General features: G+C 39.5%; 1 pseudogene across 1 annotated transcript in view; it reads right to left on the reverse strand.

Moving 5' to 3' along the window:
* Positions 1-991: 991 nt before the first annotated feature.
* The window catches only part of LOC101305067, a 9784-nt pseudogene continuing 2791 nt past the window's right edge, over positions 992-7984 (reverse strand). Inside the window, exons 2-4 of the transcript XR_184563.1 lie at positions 7014-7016; positions 4311-5341; positions 992-3003 (exon numbers count right to left, since the gene is read on the reverse strand). The product of XR_184563.1 is annotated as an uncharacterized LOC101305067 (transcript). The remainder of the gene's footprint in view (positions 3004-4310; positions 5342-7013; positions 7017-7984) is intronic.

Genomic DNA, 7984 nt, shown 5'->3' on the forward strand with positions numbered 1-7984 from the left:
AATGGCTATTTGGCTCTGGTGGTAAAATCCTATAATCCCACAAATCATGTGATTCAATATAAAGCCTCGAGAGTCATTGAAGCAAGTTCTAGGACAATTAATGAGATCATATACACCCTATCTAACAAGAAATATCAGAGAACTACATTCTATAACACTTTCAAGAATAGGCAATCGGCTCAAAAACTCACAGGGTTAATACAAGTCTACACTAACTTTCACATGCTTCTCTAGATCACAGAATTTCATATCAACCATGGCTGTTGTGTTCAAGCATAATCATCATAAGAAAACATTAACAAAAGATTGATGTCCAGACCTAAATAGATGTATTCATCAGCTCTCATCGAAATCCAATTCTTATTCTCATCCTTGGTGTCAGAAGAAACTAAAACAGAACAAAACACACTAACCCACAACAAAAAAATGAATTTTTTTTAAGTCAATTTTCTGCTAAACAATCTACCACATGCGAATCTAGAAACAAAAATAAAATCCTAAATCATTCCCCCCAAACTTAAGTGAAACATTGTCCTCAATGTTGAAAATATTAGCTAACAGGAATGCATCAAGCAAGCAAGGGAAGAATCACAAAACAAAAGCAAATAAAGTAAGAGCAAAGATTGAGTTGAGAACTCCCTGAAGGTAGCCGAAGAGGAAGGAAAGGCAAAGGCTGCTCCAAATTGTTGCGAATCGCCATAGCTGCTAGAAAAGATAAAGCCCGAATCGGACAGCGAAGGCGATGTTATTTGCCCATAAATCGTCGGGGCTCATTGCTTTGCAATTAGTCTTGTAGCTCTCGCAATTCCACATGAAATCGATATCTCACTCACCCAAATCGGACACTTCTGTCCCATAATTGTATGAGCCCAAACTGGAAGCTGCTGCGTCTCACCACCGTTTCCCAAAATTAAAAACAACGACTTGGGTTGCCTTCCAAGTAGTGCTAAGTTTTAAGTCTTCAGCCAAACATAACTTTTAAGCACGTGAACTAAGTTGAAGAGGAAGGGTCAATAAGGTTTAGACCGTCCTTTTCTGCATCAAAATTGGGCTCAAAATAGGGCTTTAAACGCTGCCCATTAACTTCGAACAGAGCTCCTGTCTTCATGTTCTGAACTTCCACCGCTCCATGAGGAAAAACCTGAGTAACAAGGAAAGGTCCATACCATCGTGATCGAAGCTTGCCAGGAAAAAGCTTCAGCCTTGAGTTGTACAACAACAACTTCTGATTTGGAACAAACTCCTTACGAAGAATTCTCTTATCATGATAAAGCTTTGTTCTTTCCTTGTAAATTTTCGCATTTTCATAGGCATCATTCCTCAGTGCATCCAGTTCATTGAGTTGAAGCTTCCTCGCATCACCAGCTTTGGCTATGTCAAAATTGAGCTTCTTGATTGCCCAATACGCCTTGTGTTCAAGCTCAACTAGAAGATGGCAGGCTTTTCCAAAAACAATACGATATGGAGACATGCCTATAGGAGTTTTGCAGGCAGTCCTATAAGCCCAGAGTGCATCACTCAACTTTGTCGACCAATCTTTCCTTGATGTTTGCACAGTTTTCTCAAGGATACTCTTGATTTCACGATTGGAAATCTCAACTTGACCAGATGTTTGAGGATGGTATGGAGTTGCAACCTTATGAGTGATATTGTATTTCTTCATGAGAGCTTCAAAAGGCTTGTTGCAAAAGTGAGATCCTCTATCACTAATAATTGCTCTTGGTGTGCCAAACCGAGTAAAAATAACCTCTTTCAGAAAATTGAGCACCACTTTGTGATCGTTGGTCTTAGAAGGCATAGCTTCAACCCACTTAGAGACATAATCCACTGCCACCAAGATATACAGATAACCATTGGAAGATGGGAATGGTCCCATGAAGTCAATCTCCCATACATCAAAGATTTCAACTTCTAGAATATTTTGGAGGGGCATCTGATTCCTTGAGGAGATATTTCCAGTTCTTTGGCAGCGATCACAAGCCATGCAAAAGGTGTGAGCATCCTTGAATATAGTAGGCCAATAGAAGCCACTTTGTAGAACCTTTAATGTTGTCTTCTTAGGGCCAAAGTGTCCTCCACACGCATATGTATGACAGAAAGTGAGAATACTCCTTGCTTCACTATCTGGAACACACCTTCTTATGATTTGATCAGGACAAAACTTGAAGAGATAAGGGTCATCCCAAAAATAATGCTTCACCTGTGAAAGGAATTTCTTAATTTCTTGCTTGCTAAACTCTTCAGGAATTATTTTTCTCACCAAGTAGTTCACAATGTCTGCAAACCATGGAACTTCTTGTTCTTGAATAGCAAAAAGTTGCTCATCTGGGAAGCACTCTCTCAACGGTAGCTCATTGCCACTTTCTTCCTCATTAACCAATCTTGACAAGTGATCCGCTACAACATTCTCGGTTCCTTTTTTATCCCGGATTTCCAAATCAAATTCATGTAGCAAGAGAATCCAACGAATTAACCTTGGTTTGGCATCATGCTTTGACAATTGATACCGTAGAGCTGCATGGTCCGTGAATTCAATCACTTTTGAGCCAACAAGATATGACCAGAACTTCTCTAGTGCATAAACCACAGCAAGCAATTCTTTCTCTGTTGTAGAGTAATTAAGTTGAGCATCATTGAGCATCCGACTTGCATAATAGATGGCATGAGGAAGCTTGTTAACCCACTGCCCCAAAACTGCTCCAATAGCATAATCAGATGCATCACACATTAATTCGAAAGGAAGACTCCAGTCCAGTGCCATAATGATGGGAGCTTTTGTTAAGAGCTCTTTGAGTGTGTTGAAGGCCTTTAGGCAGGCATCATCAAAGCAGAATGTGGCATCCTTAGCAAGAAGATCGCATAAAGGCTTTGCGATGCGTGAGAAATCCTTGATGAATCTTCGACAAAAACCGGCATGTCCAAGGAAGCTTCTTATTCCTTTCACTGTTGTAGGAGGAGGGAGCTTGGCTATCAAGTCAATTTTTGCCTTGTCTACTTCAATACCTCTCTGTGAAACTACATGGCCAAGCACAATACCTTGTTGCACCATAAAATGACACTTCTCCCAATTAAGCACCAAGTTGCATTCTTCACATCTAGTGAGAACAAGCTACAAGTGATGGAGACACTTATCAAAGCTAGAGCCAAACACACTTAAGTCGTCCATGAATACTTCAATGAATCTTTCCACCATATCAGAGAAAATACTGAGCATACACCTTTGAAAAGTTGCTGGCGCATTACAAAGACCAAACGACATCCTCCGGTATGCGAAAGTGCCAAAGGGACATGTAAAAGTGGTCTTCTCTTGATCCTCCGGTGCTATGGCAATCTGATTATAACTGATAAAATAGTAATTGTAATATGCTTCTATATTCGTAAGTATAGAATTATTAAAGCAGCCTACATATATACAAAGAGAATAAGAAGCTTTTCTAGGAAAGCTATAAAATGTAATCAACTAATTTCATAATCAGATCCCTTAGTTTCTCTGACCTGATTGCAAGGATCCACCAATTGCTCTGCTAGAATCATTCATTGGTGCAGGGAATTAGTGACTTGATTTCCTTCCTTTCATACTCCCCCTCAAGTTGGAGTGTGAATGTCAATAACACTCAACTTGCTAAGATGTGTGTGGAAAGTAGGTCCCCACAACGGCTTTGTAAACATGTCTGCAATTTGACTATCAGTAGGCACATAAGCTGTTTTGATTTCTCCTTTTTGAAAACCAATTGGCAAAGGATGGAGTAGCCCAAACCCTTATAAACCCACATGCAAGGTCTCATATTCCCAATGTGAGATTTATATCTCAACACGCCCCCACACGTGTGGCGAATTTTCAAGCCTAACACGTGGACAACATTTGGGGTTGACGTGGAGTTTGTGTGGCCATTGGGCTTCACACGTGGACGTGGGTAGCCCGCTCTGATACCATGATAAAATAGTAATTGTAATATGCTTCTATATTCGTAAGTATAGAATTATTACAGCAGCCTACATATATACAAAGAGAAGAAGAAGCTTTTCTAGGAAAGCTATAAAATGTAATCAACTAATTACATAATCAGATCCCTTAGTTTCTCTGATCTGATTGCAAGGATCCACCAATTGCTCTGCTAGAATCATTCATTGGTGCAGGAAATTAGTGACTTGATTTCCTTCCTTTCATAATAACTGCTATAACCATCCAAGAAACAATAGTGACTGTGACCAGCTAATCTTTCAAGCATTTGATCGATGAATGGCAAAGGGAAGTGATCCTTCCGTGTAGATGCATTAAGCTTCCGGTAATCTATGCAAACTCTCTTAACCCGTTGTCACTCTTTGAGGCACCAATTCATTGGAATCATTCTTGACAACGGTAATACCGGACTTTTTTGGAACAACTTGCACCGGACTCCCCCACTTGCTATCCGAAATAGGATAAATAATTCCTCAATCAAGGAGCTTCAAAATTTCAATCCTTACCACTTCTTTCATATGTAGGTTCAATCTCCTTTGTGCCTCACGACTTGGCTTTGATTCATCCTCCAAAAGAATGCGATGCATGCACTTTGTGGGACTTATACCTCTAATGTCTGCAATAGACCACCCAATGGCTGCCTTATGATCTTTGAGAACTCTTAGCAACTTCTCTTCTTCAATCCTGCTTAAATTTGAAGCTATTATCACAAGTAAAGTCTCCAAATCTCCAAGGTATGCATATTTCAGATGTTCTGGAAGTAGTTTCAACTCCAATACATGTGCTGTAACAACAGAGGGAACAATCTTGGCATTGGAAGGAGGAAGAGCTTCAAAACTCGGCTCAAATTGTGGAGAATACTTAGGAACAACGTTGAGGATTGTAGCGGCCTCTTCAATCCTCGGCTCACTGAATTCTATTCCACTATAAGCAAGGCATGTCTCTATAGGATCGGAAGAATGGTTTTCTAGAAAACTTTGATGCACAATCTGATCAACAACCTCCATAGAAAAAGAATGAGAACTCTCGGAAGGATGCTTAGCCGCGTCAAAGACTTTAAACTCCACCATCATATCTTGTACTTCCATTGTGAGTCTTCCTCGTTTTACATCTATCATTGTCCCTATAGTAGCCATGAATGGTCTGCCCAACAACATAGGAATCTCCTGGTCTGGTATTGGCACTTCTTCCATATCAAGTACAAAGAATCAGCTGGAAGGATGAGTTGATCCACTTTCACTAATACATCTTCAACGATTCCTCTCCAGATTTTCAAAGATCGATCGGCTAGTTGCAACTTCACTGTAGCTTCTTGTAATTCCCCCAAATTTAGTTGTTCATAGATGGAATATGGCATAAGATTCACACTTGCACCCAAATCTAGCATAGTGTCAAGACCCACCCCAAATTTTACCCTAAAACCTGGAATAAGTCCTTCAGGACCACCTCCAAGGAAAATTTACCGAAATATTCAGCATAACCTCCCTTGAAAATGGACAACCTTATCCTGAAAAATTCAGATAACACTCCTATACCAACACATCCAACCTCAACACCTGGAGCCTCCCGCTCCCCCACAACACATCCACCACACACAAAAAATAATATCATCTTCTAATCCAACATATAAATATCCAATTTATATCATACACCATCATTTGGATAACTCCCAAATTAATAAACAAAGACTTAGCACACAACCGAACTATTATACAAATAATCTCAAGGTAATCAGAGCTATTAAACACTAGCGGAAACAAGAAAATATGGTAGTAGGTTAACAGGTAACCTACTGATGAAAGGTGGAAGAGATATGGGTGACTATGCCTCGCCTCTGACTAGTGCCAACTTGAACTCTGCAGACTGGGCATTTTAAAACGAATGGCCCAGGGGAAAACATTTGAAACCGTTAGAGTGAGTGGACAAAAATAAATTAATAAATAAAATATTTATGCATTCCCATTTGAATTTCCAAAGAAATTATGTTGCATGCGAAAATTCAAATGCGCTCAACTCATACCCTGACAATTTCATGACTAGCTTTGGCTAGTCTCCAAACTCAATAAACTGGAGCCTCTCAGGCTAAAGTATATATAAACATATATGTGTATGTATTTACACTCGTCAGATTCCTTGTATGAATTCTATGAACAAATTTGAAAAGTAGAAATTCATACAAGGCTACGACGCTTGCGTTTAACGCTCACGTCACGTCATAATGGAATTTTTCCTCATTATGACCGAAGATGACGGGTGTATATATACATATGGACTCCCTATATGAAAACCTATATAAACCAGAAAAGAAAGTAGTTTTCATATAGGGCTATGACGCTTGTGCCTAACATTCACGTCACGCCATAATGGTATTTTACCTCATTATGACGGACAAGCACGTATGGCTAGCTAGCATTTATATACATACTATACTCATAAACATCGAAAATACATATCCACCGAAAATCTCATTTTCGGGAACTCTCCAAAGGAGGAAAATTGCCAAATATCCGAGAAAGAAATAAATCTCAACAGAAGAAATAAATGATCAATAGAATAATTCATCGCATGCTTTTCAATTAAAACAAAGGTCCACTTACAAATTAGGCCTAAGCCAGATGTCGCTCCAAGACTTCTTCTGCTCGGGTCTCCTCTCGTCCTGTTCCAAATGTAATATTAATTTCCTAACCAAAAATCCAAAACTTACACAAAATAGGCAAAATTAACCGAGAGCCATAAACACGCTCATCAATGCCTAACTTCGATACGGTCCACACCTCAACACTTAAACCAACAACCTTAACTACTGACACGACCCACCCCGAATTTCACCCTGAAACCCAGAGTAAGTCGTGCGGGGACCACCTCCAAGGAAAATTTACTGAAAAGATTAAGAAAATCTCCCTTGCAGATGGACAACCCTAACTCGAAAATTTCATATTACACTCTTAATTTAACACTTCTGAACATCACATAATATACAAAAATTCTAAAGTATTCAGAGCTACTAAACACAAGCGGAAGCAAGAAAACACGAGTAGGTTGAACAGGTAACCTACTGGCGAAAACTGGCAGAAATGCGGGTGACTATGCCTCGTCTCCTACTAGATCCAACCCGAACTCTGCAGACTGGGCAATTTAAAACGAAGGGCCCAGGGGAAAACATTTAATAACGTTAGAGTGAGTGGACAAAAATAAAATAATAAATAAAATATTTATGTTTCCCCAAATTAATTTTTAAGGAAAAATCGAATGCATGCCACAAGCGATAAAACTTTTATCCCATAAAATATCGAGCCTCTCAGACTCTATAATATATGTATGTATTTACACTCGTCCATACTCCCTATATAAATTCATGGGTCTATATAGGGCTACTACGCTCGCGTCCAACGCTCACGTCACGCCTTAATGCGGTGCTACACTACGCCATCAAGGTGGACAGATGGGTGTATAAATATGTGCCCATACCCCCTATATGAATTAAACACTCATATAGGGCTACTACGCTCGCGTCCAACGCTCACGTCACACCATAATGCGGCTATATGCTACGCCATTAAGGTGGACAGACACATATGGCTAGCTAGCATTTTATATACATACTCTCTCTCATAAATACATATTTATATCCACCGAAAATCCCATTTTCGGTAACTCTCCAAGAGAAATAAGATTGTCAAAAATTAAAATGACGTCAAAATGCTCCATGACATTAATTGTTCATTCATGAACCATAGCATGCATATTATTTAAAACAAAAGTCCACTCACAAATTTGGCCTAAGCCTGATGTCGATCTGGGGCCTCGTTTGCTCGAGCCTCCTCACGTCCTGTTCCAAATATAATATTAATTTCCCAACCAATAATCCAATATTAATCAAAATAGGCAAAATTACCCGAGAGCCATAATTACGCTCATCATTGCCTAACTTCGATATTCTTACATCGGAACGATCCGAACTTAAATATCATACTCAACAGTCGTAAATACAACCTCCCCCAACATACGACTTAAATCCTACGG

Source organism: Fragaria vesca, linkage group LG4, assembly GCF_000184155.1.
Source record: "Fragaria vesca subsp. vesca linkage group LG4, FraVesHawaii_1.0, whole genome shotgun sequence".
Classification (NCBI taxonomy): domain Eukaryota; kingdom Viridiplantae; phylum Streptophyta; class Magnoliopsida; order Rosales; family Rosaceae; genus Fragaria; species Fragaria vesca.